At 55.3% G+C, this 19,438-nt stretch overlaps 1 protein-coding gene across 2 annotated transcripts in view; it reads left to right on the top strand.

The window, feature by feature from the left end:
• Positions 1-394: 394 nt before the first annotated feature.
• The window catches only part of NDST1 (N-deacetylase and N-sulfotransferase 1), a 62,976-nt gene continuing 43,932 nt past the window's right edge, over positions 395-19,438 (top strand). The window contains exon 1 of one of the 2 annotated variants that reach the window (XM_045437130.1): positions 395-602. The gene's annotated coding sequence lies outside the window, so the exon portion shown is untranslated. Of the gene's footprint in view, positions 603-911; positions 1,066-19,438 lie in introns of those variants that run through there. The other variant, XM_045437132.1, reaches the window with a different exon arrangement.

The raw sequence follows: 19,438 nt of genomic DNA, 5'->3' as shown, positions 1-19,438 counted from the left end.
AGGAGGGGTCACTCCGGCAGAGACCTGGTTGTCGGGGAGCCGTCCGGGGAGGCCCTGGACAGTTGTCATAAGCCCAGCGGCGGCAGAGCCGGGAGGCCCCCTCGGGCCCGGCCAGGGCGCTCCCAGGGCCCCCGGAGGCGCGGCGGGCGCGGGTCTTTGTCTCCCTAGTTTTCTCTGAAGCCTCTCCGACCCCCAGCGCTGTTTCCTCTTTGACCCCGAATAACTTGTGGGCTTCCCCCGGGCTTTGTTTCCCCGGGGTCACCGCCTCCAGGACGCCCGGCAGCCGCCCGGGGCCCTCGTGGGTCCCGCATCTGACACCCCCTCCGGCCCCCGCCCCCTACCCGCTCGGAGACAGGGGTCAAAGGCAGCCCGCGTCACGTGGTCGCCGAGCAGCACCGAATCGGCCGGGAGAGCCGAGGGAGAATCCGGGTGGAAGCCGAGAAATCCAGCCCCGATAGCAGCTCCCGGTCCCGCCCCGGCCCCCGCCCCGGGGCGCTCGCCGCACGCCCGCCGGCCGCCGGGGCCTCCGGAGCCGATCTCGGGCCAGCACCCACGCTCCATCACGGGATCGAACCCCGCTCCCACGGCCGCGATTCGGGGAGGTAGGCGCCGCGGCCGGCGAGGGGAAGGGGAGACGGGCTGGGGGCCCTGGGCGCGCGGGCTCGCCCCTCTGTGCGCCGCCGGCCTGCGGGGTGCGGGGGCAGCGCGCCCCAACTTCCAGCTCTCGGGGAGACCCCCACCTCCCCGCCGCGGGACCGCGGGGCGGGGGGGTGGGGGTGGGGGGTGGGGACTGCGAGCTGCCCCAGCGCGGTGCCGGGGGCCGGGACTGGGGGCTGGGCACCGGGCGGGGGAGGGGGAGGGGGACAGCGGGCGGGAGGCGGAGCGGGCGGTGGCGGCGGCTGCGGCGTGGAGCGGGGGTGGGAGCGGCGGGAGGCGGCCGGCGAGGGGTTAACCCCGGCCGGGGCCAGAGCCCGGCGGCGCCCGCACGGCCGGGGGGGAAACCCAGGCGTCCCGCGGCTCGCCGGGAGCGCCTCCTGCCCCCGGGGGGCGCCCCAGCCGTGGCAGGTAAGAGGCTGGGAGGGCCGGGGCCAGCCAGTCCCCTGTCGCCGGGCCGGCGGGGCCCGAGCCGGGCGTGCAGGCCGCGCGGGGCCCAAGCGGCCGCCGGCGCAAGTTTAGTGCGGGCGGGCGCCGGGCGGGCGAGCCGAGTCTGCCGGGCCCCGCGCACGGGGGTGGGAGGACAAAGGGGTGGGGGGCCGCGCTGGGGCTGGGGGCAGGCCGGGGTGCGGGCGAGGGCAGCGCGGCAGCTGTAGGTCACGGATAATGTCACTCACGAGGAATGCCCCCTCCCCCTCCCCTACTCCCGAACAGGGGAAACTTTTGTCTGGCGAGGGAGGGGGTTAGAGGCCGGGTCCCCGCTTGGGGCAGGGTGAGGCGGCCGGACCGGTTTTCTCGGGGCTGCGAGAGCGGCCTGGTCTCTAACTCTCTTCCTCTCTCTGGTTCTCGGAGCGTGGAGCCTCCGCTTTGAACGCTGCTCTTTAACACCCTGGGACGGGGTGAGGAGGGGGCACTGGGACAGGATGGGAATCTGGGGACTGGCCTCCTGGCTCTTAACTGGATTGAGCACAGGGGTCAGCCAGGAGCCATGCTAGGCCCAGGGGATTCAGGACCCCACCCCTGTCTACCCCTGTCTAGCCCCAGCGCTGTACTCCGCCCCCCCTCCTCCCCCAGTCATTCAGAATGGCCTCAGGCAGTCCTGCCCCTGGTCTTGAGGTGCAGACTGACCTGGATGTCTGTCACTTCCCAGCTCTGTGACCTTGGGCTGGTTCCTTACCTTCCCCTCACCTCAGTTTCCTCACCTGTAAAATGGGAAAAATATAGTATATTCTAGAATAAGGATGAGATGAAAATCTGTGGTACCTCAGTAAACTGTGGCATGTTTATATTCAACAAGTATTTATTGCATGTTTACTATGTGCCAGGCACTGGGCTAATTGTTTTGCTTTGTTTTTTAATGTTTACTTATTTTTGAGAGAGAGACAGAGTACAAGCAGGGGAGGGGCAGAGAGGGAGACACAGAATCCCAAGCAGGCTCCAGGGTCTGAGCTGTCAGCACAGAGCCTGATGTGGGGCTCGAACCCTCGAACAGGGAGATCATGACCTGAGCCGAAGTGAGACACTTAACCAACTGAACCGCCCAGGCGCCCCTGGGCTAACTGTTTTATATATATAATTTTCTTCAGTTCTCCCGCTTTACTATGAACCACATTTCACCGAGGGGGAAACTGAGGCACAGGATGGTAAAGGCTGTGCAGGTGAGAAGTGGTGGAATTTGGATTTGACTCTCCTCCCCTAGCCTGAGTCTCACCTACAGGTCTCTATAAAGTCCTGCTGTGACTGAGCTCGTGGTGTCATTTTCAGTTGAAATTATGAGGACACTTGTCCCCTCTCCCCATCACCCTCACACCCAGGTGCTGCTCCTTCTGCCTGGTACTGGTGCAGGTTGAGGTCTTGTGCCCTGGCTCTTGTTACTGTGGGCAGCTGGACCAGGAGGGAAGTCCAGTGGAGCCTGGGCCCGGACCTCTATGGTGGTCCGACTTCTGTTGCTGGCTGGGTCCGTGGCAGGAATGCTCTCCCAGTGAGGGTGGTGCAGGAGGAGCTGGTCTCCCTGGCTCCAGCTAGGGACAGCTGGTGGCTTTGTCAACAGGCCTGTCCCCGGCACCCAGGAGAAGGCAGAACCTTTCATCTTCATTCAGACCAGGTCACTTTTAGATCAGCAGAGAGCAGAGGTAGGGCCAAGAAGCCGAGCCCTTGGGGGCGATGAGAGACAGAAGGCCAAAGGATTTATATCACAGGTGTCCACTTGTGTGACTCATCAGCAGGGTCCTTATTGCTAAACTAATGGCCTGCCCTAGGTGCTGCAGCCCCAAAGGTCCCCGAGGACAGTAATGGGGGGTGGACTTTGAGCCACGGTCAGGATTACAGAATCCTAATGGAAAATGCTTGTGTGTACTGGGTTTCTGAACCTGGGGCACAGTGTAGACTCTCAGTAAATACTCTGAGTGAATATGCATGGACCCAGACTTCCGCCGGTTTCAGTGCTCTGTGCTGGCCCAGTCTTTTGGTGAGGGTACCATCTCATGACTGCTGATCAGGCTCTTATTGGGGGCCTTGAGTAATTTCTTTAAACATGAAAAACAAATTTCTAGTTAATAAATGACATCTTAAAACAATGGAGTGGGGTAGAGAATGAAGGTTCTTGGGAAATGAAAGTTTGCGTGCACATTACTGTCCTAGATGCTCCGAGGGCTGTGCCAGCACTGCGTCTGGGATTTGCAGGGTCTGTAGGTTTTTGGTAGGCTCCACGAACAGGGGGCCTTCCTGGGCTGACAGACCACTGTCAGCTTCTAGGAACAAGAGTGGAAATTCCACTACTAGCTGGACTTTGAGGGGACTCAGAAATGCGGGGCAATGAGTAGAGGGGCTGGGTGGGTGAAAGGAGCCCTGAGGAGTGGGGGTGACCCTTTGGCATGCGGCCAGACTGTCCTTGTCCTCGTGGTCAGAGCAGAAAGAGAGGCCTCTGGGAGAATCAACAGGTGAGGGAAGGAGCCAGCAAGCAAGAAAAAATGGATAGTGAGCCTCCTGTCAATAAGGGGCATGCAAGAAACAGTTTTAATTCACAAGTTGAGGATGTGGTCGAGTGTGAAATCATAGGCTGAGGGTTGGCCCAGGAGCCAACTGAGAAACTGCATCTGTGACACGTAGAAACGGGCTCTGGTCTCAGCAGCTCCGAGCTCTCTCTGCTCTGGGCTTTGGGCCTGCTCGACCCGTCCGTCTTCCATACTTTGGGACCAAAGCCAGGCCTGCAAGTCCCTAGAGACTGGGCAGACTTCTGCTGGCTTGGAATTTGGTTTGGGTATGGCTTGAAATATCTGGACTGTTTGGAGGACTTGGACATACTTTACATGAAATGGAACATTAGGGTAATTTGTTAAATATGTATGGAAACTGTCTGCGGGGTGGGGTGATGGGGAAACGAAATGGGGTGAGGGTGAGGTGCTGCTTGTTTCTGAGTGGAGAGGCTGCTGGTCTGATGGGGGAGGGAAGACGAGGCTCAGTGATGGTGGAGAGGCAGGACGTGGTCAGTGATAGATGGGCTTTGGAAGGTCACTAGAGAGGAAAAGCTCTTCTGGTTGTTAACGTCGGCAGGGCTTCCTGGGAGAGGAAGTGTTTGTGAGGATGCAGGCTGTGGGAAGGGGGGCAGTGGAAGGCAAGATTGGGTTCTGGGGACTTTGCAGCATCCTGCTCAGGAGTTTGGATTTTATTCTGTAGCCGGTGGAGAGGACAGAAGGTGGTAAGCAGCTCGTTGAGTCGATGCCTATTGCCATGTCTCGTGCCAGGCTCCTTACAGACGCTCCACTGAAATCTCACAATACCCCTGCCGAGTAGCTGCTGCCGCCGGTAATCCCCACCCCTGCCCCATTTTCAGATGGGGAAATGGAGGCTCAGAGGGCCTTGAGTCACTTACAGAACGGTATTGGAACGCAGGCCAGAACTGCTTTTGCCCTAGTGTGCTGTTCCTCTCAGAGGTCATTTGGCCAAAGATGGTGGCGAGACTGGTTGTGTTGAGACCAGCTCAGAGATGATGCGAGTTGGGGTCCGGCAGAGAGCTGAGCAGAGTCTGACTCAGGCGATGGGACTGAGGAAAGGAGGAGGAGGAGGCTGAAGGACTTTGTAGCTGCTTTGGGGCTCAGGCTCATCACAGGTGACCTGAGGTTTGGGGAAGGACCCTTAAGTGACAGCGTCACTGCTTCCAACCCCTGGCAGGGCTCTCTGTGGGCAGAGGGCATAGTCTTGTCCCGTGCCTCCTGAGGGCAGAGACAGCAGCAAGAGTGACAGGAGGCTAAGGCGAGGTCTCCATTGCTAAAGGTAAACAGTGACCCTGGAGAGAGGGAAAGGATGCCGAAGGCGTGTGCTGGGAGGGTCAGACCTGGGTGACCTCTTTCAGTTTCCTTTTCTTCCGAGAATCTCAGCAGTTAGGGTAGTGCTCGGCCCATTTCCACCCCCTGTTTTTCTCATAGCTCTTCAGAGCTGCCCCTTCCTGTGCTTCTTGGGAAGTTCCCCATGCTGGCCTGGCCTGCAGTGCTCTGCCTGGGAGAGTCCTTACCCTGTGGAACACACTCAGCACAGCTGACCTTCCAGGGGCCCCTCGGGATGTCTGGACCAGCTGCCAGAGCTGCCGGGACTGTGGTTTCAGAGGGCCGGAACCTTAGGCTTCTATTTCCCCGTCTGTGAAATGGGTTCAGTCTCTCTTTCCTCAAATGTGTGGAAAGAAAGCTGAATCATGAATCAGTCTGAACCAGTAGGAGTTGAAGGGAAGGGCCAGTGGGTTTGAAAGTGAGGAGCGGGAGGGGTGGAGGCAGGGCTGTCCCCCGCCTGCCCTTCAGCAATGGTTAATGCAGGGTCTCCTGGTCTTGAAAGGTCACCAGTAGAGGCGCTTTCTCCTGCCTGTGGGGCTGGTACAAAGTTCTGCCCATCAGCTTCAACTCGGAGGTTTGGAGCTTGATAGAAGGTGTGGATGTGAATGTCTGGAACTGTATGGCCTCCGGGGTAGAGATAGTCTGCCACCAAAGGAGTCACAGAGGGGACCAAATCTCTTCCCTAGATGGAGGAGAGTTTACATTAAGCTGCCTCCTAGCCATTTTTATTTCTACCTGTCTTGGTTCTTGAATCAGACTGGATTAATCTAATGTTAAACATATGCATTGTTAATGAGCATTTGCTTATTTGGAGGGTAAGGTATGGGAGGTAGCCCACTATGTGACCAGTGCCCCATCTCCCATTCCCCCACAAGCCTCAGCAGAACCTGCCCATCTCTGCTCATGGCGAGGATGCTGAACCCCAGTCACTTGCCCTCACCCCCCAATAGTCCCCCACTGAGGCCCAGCTCCTGTGTTACCACTTCCCTACAGTCATTCCTAATGCCATTGGACATTGCCTGCTCCCTGCTTTTGCATGGGAAGAGCCTACTATATGGCCGTGTCATGGGGCCCTTCACACACCTGGCTTTGAATTCTGGTTTCTTAGGGACATATCTCATTTCTTCTAGGCTCCAGGCTTTGGAGGCAGGGGCTGTGTGTGGCCCATTTCACCAGGGGGGGAGCATTGCAGAGTGGAGTCAAAAGTCATGGGTTCAAGTCCCAGCTCTGTCATCATTAGCTGTGGGATCTAGAGAAAATTACCTCAATCTTAAATCCCTATAGGCTTTAACCAATGAGGATAGTAATAGTCCTGTTTTCCTAGGAGAGTTGAACAGATCAGTGCCTCACCCAGAGTAAGAGCCCAGTAAGTAGCTCTTCAAAGATAACAATGGGTATTAATATTGTTTATACCTAGGGGGTGGTCTGTCTTTTCTGAGATGGAAGGAAGAATCCTTAGGGTTTGAGTTCCTGAACATTCTGTCTCATAGCCTGGGAATGTTTATTTGGAAGAGGAAACTGAGGCCCAGAGAGACTGGGCAATTTGCACAGGGTGTGGGAGCCACCAGTCTTATCCAAGAGGCCAGACAGGATTTCTTCTGTTACACCTGTTTTCCCTCTTTTGTCCTTTCCATCAAGGTTAAGGTGCTCAAGTTCCGTAAGGGCCAGTGTCCTCCCTAGTGGCCATGTTGAATGGTATCTAAAACTTACACCAGATAAGTTGGCCTGGCTGGTGGGTCCTGTGGCTGTCCTTGAGATGAGGGCACCATGCCCTAGACTGTGCACACTGTGGGCTGGCACCTCCAGAGACCTTCCACCGAGCCTCCCTGTGCCCTGGGAAGGGGGACGGGATGATGTCAGGGAGAGGTGGCCTGGTGTAGATCTTGGGGCAGGTCACTAGAACACAGGCAGGGCAGAGGCTGGGAGCTAGGCTCTGGACCCAGATGGCCTTGCTGGGTCATTTCCTACTTGTGGCACCTTGGGAAGCTCTTCAGTGCCTTCCTCCGTTCAAAGGGGATAGTAACAGTCCCCATCTCACAGCATTTAGAAAGATAATGCAGGAAAGATGCTTAACTATAAGCTGAGTCCATGTGAGTTATGATTATTGTTGTAGCTGGTGATGTTGTTATTGAACAGGGAGCTCATTCCATCCTCGGAGAGCAGGAGGAAATAGGCACTTGTGTCACCCCTCTTGGTAGCAGGTGTGGCCACTAAGGCTTAGTGAAGTGGAAGGCTCAGCCTTTGCGGCGTGGGTGGGGGGGGGGGTTCAGGCTCAAGGGATTACCATTATGGGCTGCTGGTTTCTGAGGGGCTGCTCTGGCCAGACAGAGCAGACTTACTCTGTAAGGCACTAGAAATGAGGAAACGTAAGCACACTCAGAGCTAGCCAAGACGGAAGGGGTTGTGTGGGGAGGTGTGGGGCAGAATCCCAGCGCTCACATGGTTGAGATGTGGTGGAGACTCTGGCCTCATTCACACCCGAGGTCTGGCTGAACGAGGCAGGGTGTGGATTCTCATCACCTCTAGGCCGGCCATGGATCGGCCTGTCTGGGCAGGTCTGGGGTGGCGGTCGGCGGAGGTCTGCCGTAATCATTGTTCAGTGGCAGCCACCTCTGGTCTACACTACCTGTCCAGGCAGAGGCCAGGTGAGGAGAAATGAATGTCGTCATCACAGGGCCTTCACTTATGCATCACTGTCTGTCCAGATTCCCTTCCTCCTCTTCTTAGACCACGGCAGCTCCTGCTCACGCTTTTACAGGAGGGTTAACGTCACATGCTCATGGAGGCTCTTCCTTATTCACCTGCAGGTTGAGTCCGTGGTTCTCAGGGTTGGCTTCTGGACTAGTAGCATTGTCTGGGTATTACCTCGGAAGTCGCTAAAAATGCAAATTATCTGACCCCACCCCAGACCTACTGAATCAGAAACTGGGATGAGGGGGGAAGGAGGGGTCCAGCAGTCTGTTTTAAGAAGCTGCCAAGTAATGGGGCACCTGAGTGGCTCAGTTGGTTGAGCGTCCGACTTCGGCTCAGGTCATGATCTCACGGTCTGTGGGTTCAAGCCCCGCGTCGGACTCTGTGCTGTCATAACAGCTCGGAGCCTGGAACTTGCTTTAGATTCTGTGTCTCCCTCTCTCTCTCTGCCCCTCCTCTGCTCACTCTCTGTCTGTCTGTCTCTCTTTGCCTCAAAAAATAAACATTAAAAAAAAAAAAAAAAAAGAAGCGTCCAAGTAATGTAGGTGCATGCTAAAGTTGAAGAAAAACTTGGTTAGAGGGGCACCTGGGTGGCTCAGTCGGTTGAGTGACCAACTTCAGCTCAGGTCATGATCTCATGGTTCATGGGTTCGAGCCCTGCATCAGGCTCTGGGCTGTCAGCCCAGAGCCTGGAGCCTGTTTCAGATTCTGTGTCTCCCTCTCTCTGCCCCTCTCCTGCTCATGCTCTGTCTCTCTCAAAAATAAACGAAAAGAAAAGAAACACTTGGTTAGATAATTAAAAAAACAACAACACACTTCCATCCTTGGGCTCTCAGCATATTCAGACACCCAGCAAATGTTAAAGACCCAGAGAAAAGCCCAGTTTTTCTCTACCCTGTCGTCAAGGATCCATCATCTTGTCACATCTCCAGGAGACACTCTTGTGACACAATAACAAGGTTCAGTGGAACCCCAAGACAATTATAGGAGACAGTGGTGGGGTCCCTTAAGGAAGGCAGGATGAGGGGACTTGAAGGGTGGGGGACTTTGTGGGAGGCAAGGGTGGGTTCCAGGAAGAAACCAGCTGTGTTCTGGGGCTGGGGCCAGGCAGAGAGTGTGGATCCTGCTCCAGAGAAGGGTGTGTGTGTGTGTTTGCGCATGTGTGTGTGTGATCACAGTGGTCAGATGTGGCTTGAGAGGGTTAAGGGACCTTAGCTGTCACCAGTCCAGTGGTTTTAAACGTCTCAATATTTTTATTTTTATTTATTTTTATTTTATTGAGAGAGTGCATCTGAGTGGGGGAGAGGCGCAGGGGGCAGGGGGAGAGAATCCCAAGAAGCCTGGCACAGGGCTCAATCTCATGACCCTGGGATCATGACCTGAGCTGAAACCAAGAGTCAGATACTCAACTGACTGAGCCACCCAGGCCCCCCAACTATGTCAATAATTTTAATGAAGATGATCATATCATTTTCACTCAACATTTTTTGAGACCTTATCTGCTTACTCGGCATAATCCTATAAAGTAGGCACTATTATTGTCCCCATTTTATAGATGAAAATACTGAGGCCATACAGCCATAAGGTGATAGATCTAGGAATTCTGTAGAATTCTATAGAGGTGCTTGGAAACACGATCTCTTTGGAAGAAGGGAAGTGGGAGATTGTCTTGGAATGTTTATGTAGCAGGCCCCACTTGGATTGGTTTTTTAAAGATGCAAAAATATGTCAAATATCAAAGGAGTGAATTAGGTTTTGGCGGAGGTGATGGGATTGTGTTGGGATGATTAGGGCTGAAGCCTCCATGTTGGGGCCTCCACTGGACACTGTCATTCTTTCTATCTTATGGACGGCCATTTGAGGTACACAGAGACTTACTCAGTGCTGAGTTCAAGGTCCCACAGCTAGGACAGGAGATAAAATCAGAGAAAGAAAAGAACCCTCTTCTGGTTCTAGGAGGAGGGGTAGGGGTGGGGGTCAAGATCAGAGCCCACTGTCCAGTGCTGTCCTTTTCTGCCTCAGTGTCACCAAGGTACTGCTGGGGAACTGGAGGGCTTTCCTGACACAGCGGGAACCCCTTCGTTTCTCAGTGGTGAACCAAGGAACAGGGACTTGCCCACACAGGGCCACACATGGCGTCATGATGGGGACCCGAACCCAGCGCTGTCTCTGTTCTGACCAGGGAAGGCTTTGTTTCCCGAAAACTGCCCCTGCATCCCACCCCATCTTTGGCGGACTGGGTAGCCATAGCCCTCAGGGTAGCCCAGGGCAGTGCTGGGGGCTGAGACGGGAGTGTCCTGGGGAGAAAGCTGCCAAGGAGAGGCGGGGCCGCCTCCGAGGGAAGAACACTCAGAAGCCCAAACCCCAGACGGAAACCCAGTGTATTTTCTAGGTCCTGAGAGGATATTTGGAACAATGGAAGTAGGATGGGGGAAGTTGGACTATAAAAAGGGCTTCTTGATATCCTTTTAAAAAAAAAAGTCGTCTTTAGGTTGGACTTTTGTTTCTCTGAAGGATGTTTATGTAACTTCCTGAAAGCAGGGTCCCAGGGCGGCACAAAGTTTGTCAGATGCCACTGTTTATACATTCGGCTTTGAGCTGGGAAGGACTGGATAGGGTGGTCTCCACATTTGACAATTGGTGGAACTGAGGCTCTGAGAGGCAGGACGGGCCTACCTGAGGTCACGCAGTGAGACAGCGGGAGACTTGGCACTGGAGCCTGGGTCTTCTGGGGCCTTGCAAGGGGCTGTTGTCTTGACCCACTCCTCCCAGGGCCGTGGCTGGCATGGGAGCTGGGCAGGGGCCACGGAGGGGTCCCCTTGGGAAACACTCAAAGCTGTGGAGGTAGGGCAAGGCCAGGGCTGGTCTGTAGTGAGGTGGGCTCACTGGATGTTGACTTGTGCGGTGGGCGGGAGGCTGGGATGGTGTGCTTGGTGATGCCACCCCCGTCCAGATGCCGGGGCCCAGCTGTTCCCCGTCTGCCCAGCAGCTGGGAGCTGTGACTCACACCCAGTGGGTGCAAAGGCAAGGGCTATTGTACGTCGTGATTTATCCTGTTCTCCTAGCCCCGAAGGGATGACTAGACCCTGAACCCTGGTTCGTGCCCACGCCTGTGAACTTAAGCAGCTGTGAGTTTGGGCCCCGTGTTTATAGATATGAGGCATCCCAAAGGGCTCGGGGGAATCCTCTTTCTCTGCCACCTCCTATCTCTTGATCCTACGTATCCTGTGATCTTGACTCATCCATTGTCACCAGTGCAGGAGTCTGCGTGCCCCTGAAATCACGCACAACATTTCGTGGGGATTTCTATGCATTTTTTTCCTGCAGAGAGAGTCTGTAAGTTTCATCAGGTTTTCAGAGGACTCGACTCCCCGCCGCACCACCCCCCCCCGCCCCGCCTCCCCGCCAAGTGCTGACAGGAGGACAGGGGCCCACATGCATGTACTGCCTGCCGCGAGGAGTTGCTGAAGGGGCGGGGTGGTTCCAATGTTCTAGCAGAAAGTAGCCTGGTGGCAGCAGGTGGTGCAGAGCGTGGTCTCAGAGGCCAGTATTGGGGTCTAAACCACACCCTTCAGTTAGAAGGCCTGTGACCTTGGATAGGTTGCTGTGTCTGTGCTTCAGTTTCCCAATCTGTAAAATGGGAGTAATAGTTGTCATCTCATGGTGTTACTGACTTTTAAATAAGAGAATCCATGAAAGCACTTATCCCAGTGCCTGCTACAAAGTCATTACTCAGTAAAAGTTTGCTATTATTATTAGTTCCAGCTCTGCAGTCCTCTTAAGTGCCTTATTTTGGGGTCTTAGTCTCCACCTTTAGCTCTGTACCCTGTGTTGGGCTTTCCAGGCGTTGCAAGGCAAGGTTGGAGAGTAGGGGTAGACAGGGAGGGAGGGAGAACCCTCTCTGTATTTCTGGGCCTCTCTAGCCCAGGCCCTCCCTGGTGCCTTGAACGTGGCTTTGTCCTGAGGCAGGCTTATGTAACCAGCCAGGCCTGGCCAGGCAGGACACGATTCTTAACCTCGTTTTGTCCTCCATTGTCTCTACCTCTGATGGAGCTGTTGCATTAGTTGATCTGTTCCTCAAGCTCCAGGGATGAAATTAACCTGTGCTATCCTGCCACCAAGTGATGTAATCAGGAGGTTTGCTGGGAAGGTGGCCCCTCCTACCTCCTGGGGATGTTCAGAGCTGATGCCTCTGTGCCTGCTTTGGGGACGGAGACAAGGACTCTTCTTTAAGAGGAAAGACAGGCCATAGGCTAGGGGGCCTTTGACCCATGGCCCCTGTGGTTCCAGTGGGTGTGCGGACCCCTCCCCAGGATTCCCTCCCAGGAGTGAAGCCCCACCATCTGGCAGCCCACACCAGTTCTCTCCCAGGAAGCCTTCCGGGGACCTCAGCTGCAGGGGAGTTGGCTTCCGCTGAGCTCCATGGCACGTTCTGTGTCCCTTTCAGGAAAACAGAGGCCACAAACTGGCAGGCCACATCTGCCCCATGGGCACATCCTACTTAACCCATGCCAAAAATTGAGCTAATTGCCAAGAGGAGATTTCACCTAAAAATCCCTATTTCTGGCTTTACTTCACAAATTGGAAGATTGGAAGACCTTGAGCCTACGTTCTTTTATTTTTATTTATTTATTTATTGTTTTTTTTAATATGAAATTTATTGTCAAATTAGTTCCCATACAACACCCAGTGCTCATCCCAACAGGTGCCCTCCTCAGTGCCCATCACCCACCCTCCCCTCCCTCCCACCCCCTGAGCCTGCATTCTTAACACACACTTACCTGTTTTTTCTGGCCCTCCAGGTATTTGAGTTTGTAACCCTATCCTGGAGTCATGAACTACTTTCTTTCTTGTGTTATATAGTGTTGTTCCTCGTCTGCTTTGTGAGCTCTTTAAGAATGATGGAGGGGGGCGCCTGGGTGGCTCAGTCGGTTAGGCGTCTGACTTTGGCTCAGGTTATGATCTCAGTTTGTGGGTTCCAGCCCCGCGTCGGGCTCTGAGCTGACAGCTCCGAGCCTGGAGCCTGCTTCAGATTCTATGTCTCCCTCTCTCTCCGCTCCTCCCCCACTCATGCTCCGTCTCTCTCTTGTCTCTCAAAAATAAAATAAAACATTAAAAAAAAAAAAAAAGAATGGTGGAGGGTAGGGGGCTGGCTCATCTCTGCTCAAAGCATGGTGCTCAGGCTCAGGGCTGTGTGCACAGCAGGAGCAAATTAAATATCTCCTTTATGAATGAAGGTGTGGCAGTGCTGCTCCCCGCCGCCGGCTGCAAAGGTTCCATTTAATAGAGGCCTCTGGATCCTCCTGCCCTGTGGCCCTCGAATCCTCCTCCCAGATAAGCTGTGACTGCTTAGCCACTGACCCAGGCAGCTTCTTAAGCTGCGGATACATAGTCACTGAAAGTGTCATCCCCATGCTGCCGTATAACCGCAGAGAGGAGCATCTGACCTGTGACAGTCCCACGTTTCACTCTCCCAGGGGGTTTGGAGGAGTTTGGGGAGAGAGAGAGGCCGGGGTCAGCAGCCCTCAGATGGCACCAAGTCCAGACTTCTGCGTCCTGGGGGTACAGAGGGAAAGGGGGGCATCAGCTCAGGTGTTTACTGGAATGGGCTTCCCCTCTTTTGAGCCTTTCTCTGCTTTACTCTGCTCCTAGAATACGTGCTTTATCCATTGACTCCTCTGTCCAGATGTCTGTCCAAGGTTTATTTCACTCTTTCCGCTGAAATCCTGCACATCCCTTGAGGCCAGCTAAGCTGTGCTCCTCCTGAAAGAGGTCTTGGCTGAGAGGTTGCAGTTGTTCTGGGTGTAAGAAAAAGCTGGGAAGCTTGTAAGAACTACACGCAGATTTCTGTCCCCCATCTTTGGTTCCTTCAGTCTACGGTGTAGCACCCCCTCCCCGGAAGGTTCAGACATGGGGCTCTGTAGACAGGTTTTGAGGACCCTGTCTTAACTCATGAAGCCCAGGGCTGCTAGGGAGGACCTGTGGGTGGCAGTCGGCTGTGTGACATCAGTATGCCCTTTTCCCTCTCTGGGCTTCTCTTTTGCCCTCTCTGTAGGTTCCTTTCTGTGGCTGTGGCCGAAGGGGCCTTGTGAGCCATCCTTGGAGAGGATGACAGAGGGGATCAGTGCAGGTGCCAGTGTCTGGGTGGGGTGAGGCCACCTGTCACTGGGCCAGGCCCAGAGAGGTTTCACGTTTGTCAGGTCATCATGGGAGGAGGGAGGCTATAAGCCTGTCAGAGTGGGCAGGGGCTATGGCCTGGGTATCAGGCCCCACAGAGAGGACCTGAGCCCAGCGAAGTTGGGGTCTAGCCTGTGTGGCCCAGTAACCTGGCCACAGTCTGAGAGGTGCAGCACTGTGTGATCCAATGGCAGGCAACCTGAGGCTTCAAAGTGCAGGCCTGGACAAGCCGTTTGCAGATGGGTAAACTGAGGTACAGACGGGTCACACACAAGTGCATGGAAAGTCGGCCTAGGTTCAGGTCATCTGACTCTCAGGTAAGACTACACTCCTCTGTCCCCACCTCCCTCTGTGCAGGGTCAGTGCCAATTGACCCAGCTGGGACAATCATCTGATTGTCTGTGTTGACCTCCAGGCTAGGGCCTGGAAAAGTGAAGTTACACAGTCACAGCCACCCTGGAGGCATGAGACCGGTTGGGTGTGCAAATTAGCCTTCAAACATTCTCCATCCCATTTTTTTTTTTGTTTTGTTTTTCCTTAAACTGTCTGATGGGCCAGCCCCCTCGGTGCCCGTCTCTCCCTGGCACTGGGCTTCATGCTCTTTATTCTGGAGACAAAGCTTCCTTCTGATGGCCCTCAGTGCTCCAACAGGAAAAGGGCAGGCGTGGCACTGGGCCGGCCTCCTCCTCCTCCTCTTGCTGGGAGCGTGGGGCAACCTTTGTCAGATGCTGGACCCGGGACCCGGCAGCACTGGGGGGCTGGGAGAGCTGGCAGCCGCAGCCCAGTCTCTGCTCCTGCCAGTGGCTGGAGCCGCCCTGTGGAGCCAGCTGTCAGACCCAGAAGTTCTCCTGCAGTGGCCAAAAGGGTGGTAAAGGCTTCAGACAGGGGCCAGGAAAAGTCCTGTTCTGGTGCAAGCAGTCAGTTGTCCCGGGACAGGTTGGGGATTTGGCCAGGAACTGTTCATGTGACAACCCTCGGGGTTTCAGCTGGCACAGGTGATCAGCCTCTAAGCGACACTGGTCTCCAGAAGCTGCAGAAACCAAAAGATGTGTTCCAAAAAATGCTTTTTTTGTCAAGCATTTGCCTTGTTTGGGCGCTTTTCCTTGCCCTGGGACACAGCGGTGGGCAAAACAGACCGTGTCCCTGTTTTGGACTTGGGGCTGACATTCTAGCGGTGGGGCAAGATCAACAAAGCAGCGAATACCAGTTCGATACTGGCTGTTTTTCAGGTGGCAAGAGGTGCCTGGAAGAAAAATAAAGCTTGGTTGGGGGTAGAAAGAGTGACTTGAGCAAATGGCCCTCCTGTGTTGGGCAGTGGTGGAAAGCCTCTGGTAAGAGGGCCGGCAGGCTCCACGAGGGAGGCGGCGGGAGCCACGGGCTGTCTGGGGAAGAGCATTTCAGGCAGAGGAAACAGCACCGCAAAGGCTTTGAGGCAGGAGGGTGTGGGCTGTATCTGAGGGACAGCCAGGAGGCTGGTGTGGCTGGGACAGAAAGAAGAGTCACCCTTGTCGGGGATGGGACCGGAGGGAGGGCAGACTCGACAGGACTTTGCTGTTTAGTGTGAGTAAAGGTGAAGCTGCTGAGGGGAGGCAGAGGCCGCCCTTGTTCCAGCACACATTTGGGAAGGACTGAGTGGAATACCACCCGAGAAGTGACGGCAGGGTGGAAAGCCCCCGTGGGCACTCAGATGAAGGAGGGCTCAGTGTGACCACTGTGCGGGAGGCAGCCAGAGGTCGGATTCTGGCTCAATTTCACTGGATAAGCTGATGGATTGGGTGTGGGATGTGAGAAGAAGCGGGTGTCCACAGCAAGGATTCTGGCCTGCAGCACTGGAAGGACAGCGTTGTCATTTACTGAGACAGGGAAGGCTGCATGACGAGCAGGTTTGGGGAGAGAAATGGAGATTTCAGGTCAGATGCATTACACCGGAGCATTGGCTGGAGTGGAGGACACATGGGTAGAGATTGGTCCTGGGCCTTGTATTCCTGCTGCTGAAGGGGCAATTCCTGTGTGGGTGTGAGGGCTGCCCTCCCGAACTCTGAGACTCTGTTCTCTAAGAACAAATGTTTCCTGGGCCCTTCATGTTCTTTTCTCTCTTTGACAGCCTCCTACTGCTTTTCCCTTCGGAGGAAAAAGGCAGATTCCGATGGCTCACTGTCATGGTGGTCCCAGCCTTTCTACCTGGCATGGCTCTTTGGTCGGGGGGGGGGGGGGGGGGTGGAGGGGGCAGGCTGGAGGCGAGCCCTGGAGGCCTCAGGCCTTGTCTTGGCTCTGCTACCAATAGAGAGAGCTATCACTCCGGGCCTTGGTTTCCCCTCTTGTACACAGAAGTGGTGAGCTTGCCCCAGGGTTCTGAGGGTGGAAGGTTACGCTTGAGGCGGCCGCATAGCACAGTGGTTAAGAACCTGGGCTTCGGAGTCCAGGTATGGGTGTGCATCTTTGCCCTGCTGCTTGGCTGTGAGACTCTGGGCCAGGAACATAACCTCTCTGAGCCTTAATTTTCTCATCTGTGAAAATGGGCCAACCATGGTACCTGTGTCTGAGTTGCAGTGAGAATTAAATGAGAAAATTTGCACAAAACACGTAGCAAAGGCCCTGGCACATCCCATTCTCTGTTAACTCAGGCTGTTAGTAGCAGTGACCTGTGCGGTGGGTCAGGGGAAGGGGTTTTGCCTGGGGGCAGTGGGAGCCATGGAAGGTTACTAAGTAGGAATGTGTTGCACATGTGATGGGAGAGCAGCTGCGAGTGTGGGGACTTGGCCTGAGTCCTCTTGGTAAGTCCCTGACCCCTTCTACCTGCCAGAGTGAGAACTGGGGGCTGGCCCTACTGGGCTCTCCTGCTTTCCTCAGGTGGGGGTCTTCACTGACCTGGCATGAGCAGCCTCTGCCTTGCACAGGTCCCTCGGGGATGGAGTGATTCTTTCCCTTAAGGTCTCCTACAGGCCTCTTGGGCTGTACATGCCAGTGACTGACCTTAGGGAATGTAAATGTGGGGCTTTGAGGGGTGGGTGACATTGAGGGGACTTGAGTTACATGTAGGGCTCTGGACAGGGCCGGGGGGGGGGGCGGGCGGGGCAGGCCCGGAGTGGCATTCCACTGGGCACTTGACTGTGCCCTCGGTTCCTGGTCTCGGTCCAGGCTGGGTGGTGCTTGCTGCACTGGAGCCGTGGAGAGGTTGACGACGGGCGGAGGAATGTGGCCCCCTCAAGACCCACACTTCACTGGTGCCCAGGCATGCCGGCTGAGCCCTGGGCTTTCGCAAGCCTGTTTCTCCTCAGTTGAGCCATGCCAGGATGGCAAAGGACATTTCGGAGCCCCCAGGGCTCACAGCCAGGCTGTCATTAGGCATTGCTTGTTTTCCCAGGGTCCAAGCGTTTTCAGAGACGGAGGGGGCTCTGGAGATATTCCAGGGACTTCTCTTAATAGCTGGGTAAATTGAGATCCAGAGAGAGCAAGGCACTTGACCAAGGTCTCACAAGGCCACCTCCCTACTATCTGTCACCTCCCTTTGTTCCCATGTCCTTTGCTTAGACTCCTGGCCTCCTGCCCGGATGTTTGTAATAGCCTCTGTCTTGTGGGCTCTCTGAGAGCTTTGTTTGTCTTCCTATTATCATACTCTTGCCTGACCTGCCAGGCACACGTGCTGCTTGAGCATGTCTGGTCTCCCTTCCGGTCCCAGACTGAGCAGCGCAGCACAGAGGTTCTGAGCCAGCTGTGTCCCTTCCTAGCATGGTGACCTGGGGCAAGATAGCCACAATTTCAGAGCCTCAGTGTCTCTGTGAAAGGCAAACAGTAGTACTTAATTAATGGGGGGGGGGGGGGGTTTAAATGAGATCATGTGTGAAGGATATTATACCTGCAAGGACTGAGCCCTCAAAAATGGTCATTGTTATAAACGCTGACTGAACTGAAGGTCGAGGGCACGGAGGAGTCAACAAAGCTTTGGACTGGGAGGCAGAAGATGGGCGCTCCGAGTTCACTCTCAAATACTGCCTCACTGTGTGCATTTGGGGACATCACTCCTCCTCTGGGAACCCCACTTTCCTCATTCGAGAAGGGTGGAAGAAATCCCTGCTATGTTCTTGTAAGGCTGTCATGTGATGCTAAAGCAATGTCTGTGAAAAAGCTTTGCATCTGTGTAATGATTTAAAAATGGCACGGCAGTGGCTGCGGTGTGCTGATGGCGATGAGGACATTGTAGCCACAGGGGTGGACAACTGGCTTGGCTGCAGTCTCGTCAGTCTGCAAATGCTCAGCGCCCACACGGGCTTCCCATGCCTGCCTGCCTGCTCCCGGCCTCCACCAGCCTGCCTTTCACATCAGCCTCACCACCGCACACTCGAAGGTGTGGGAGGTGCAAAGACCCAGTGGCATCTTCCAGGCCCTGGTGGATTTTGGGTTATCTGTGGCTAATGCCATGGAATGTAGGATTATAGCCAGACACTGGTTCGAATCTCAGCTAAGCACTTCCCAACTGGGGGCCTTAGCAAGTTGCTTAACTTCCACGAGCCTCAGCTTCCATACTTGTAAGATGAAGCCCTGATGAAGTGGAGGCCAAGCATTCGGCAAAGGGCGTCACGCGTGGTTATATAGGACGGAGGTATAATGTGTTTTCTGCCTGGAGTTTGAGGACTGATGGGAGAGGGAACCATTGTGCCCATTTCTGGGGATGCGCTGTAGGTCAGAGACGCCCAGCTTGGAAGCAGCAGGGCCTCTGGAGTCATCTGGCACTGCTCGCTTTGCCGGTGACCAAAGCTAGTCCTGGAGAAGGGCAGGTGCTTGGCCGAGGTCACTGGCGGGTTAGGGGAGGGCTGGGCCTGGGGTGAACTTGAAGGAGCCCCTCACTCTCGGATGCTACTGGGAGATGGTGCTCCCTCTCAGCATCGGGCAAGTGCGCACAGCAGCACCTGAGAGTGGGCGCCTCCTTACCGTTTGTGCCTGCTGCCTCACTTGCCTCCCCCCAGCCAGGTCTGGGACTAGAACTCCAGTCTCCTGACCCCAGGAACTGAGCCACCAGCCTTGGGAGTGCAGGGACACCTGTGAGGCACCTTCTAAGAGTCTCACAGAGGCCCCTCGGGCCCCTTTAAAAGGAATCTGCCGTAAGTAGGTCACCGGATACTTTTCACTCTATGCTCTCTAGTTTCTGTGTTCCAGAGAAAGTGAGGCCCTCCTCCCTGCCTCCCGCCACCTCCTACCCCTTCCCCTGCCAGCTGTGCCTCCATGTAAGCATGTTGAGGCCCTCACACTCAATGCGTGTTGGTGGCGGGCCCCCGTCGTGGCGACAAGCCCCAGCACATCTAGAGAGATGAGGCCACTTTCGTGCGTGCCTTGAGGAAAGCCTCCTGGGTCTCAGCAGGCCCGTGCTGTGCCCACCAGGCCTCCAGGAGATTAGGGAGCTTCTGTGGCTCTAAGTGACTCGAAGCTTACCCTTCCTCTTTGTTGCTCCCAGCGCATCTGGCTTCCCTCTGCGCTGGCCACAGGGCCTGGAACTTTTTCAGTCTCCCTAAGGCTTTCCTGTCTTGTGGGCAGCCTAGTCTTGGGACATCCATCTGGGCCAGTGGCCCCATCACCACCAGTGGGCCTGTCGGCTAGTC

This window comes from Leopardus geoffroyi, chromosome A1 (assembly GCF_018350155.1).
Source record: "Leopardus geoffroyi isolate Oge1 chromosome A1, O.geoffroyi_Oge1_pat1.0, whole genome shotgun sequence".
Taxonomy (NCBI): domain Eukaryota; kingdom Metazoa; phylum Chordata; class Mammalia; order Carnivora; family Felidae; genus Leopardus; species Leopardus geoffroyi.
The sequence above is the reverse complement of the archived record's forward strand: the minus strand, read 5'-3'. Positions and strand labels throughout refer to the sequence as shown.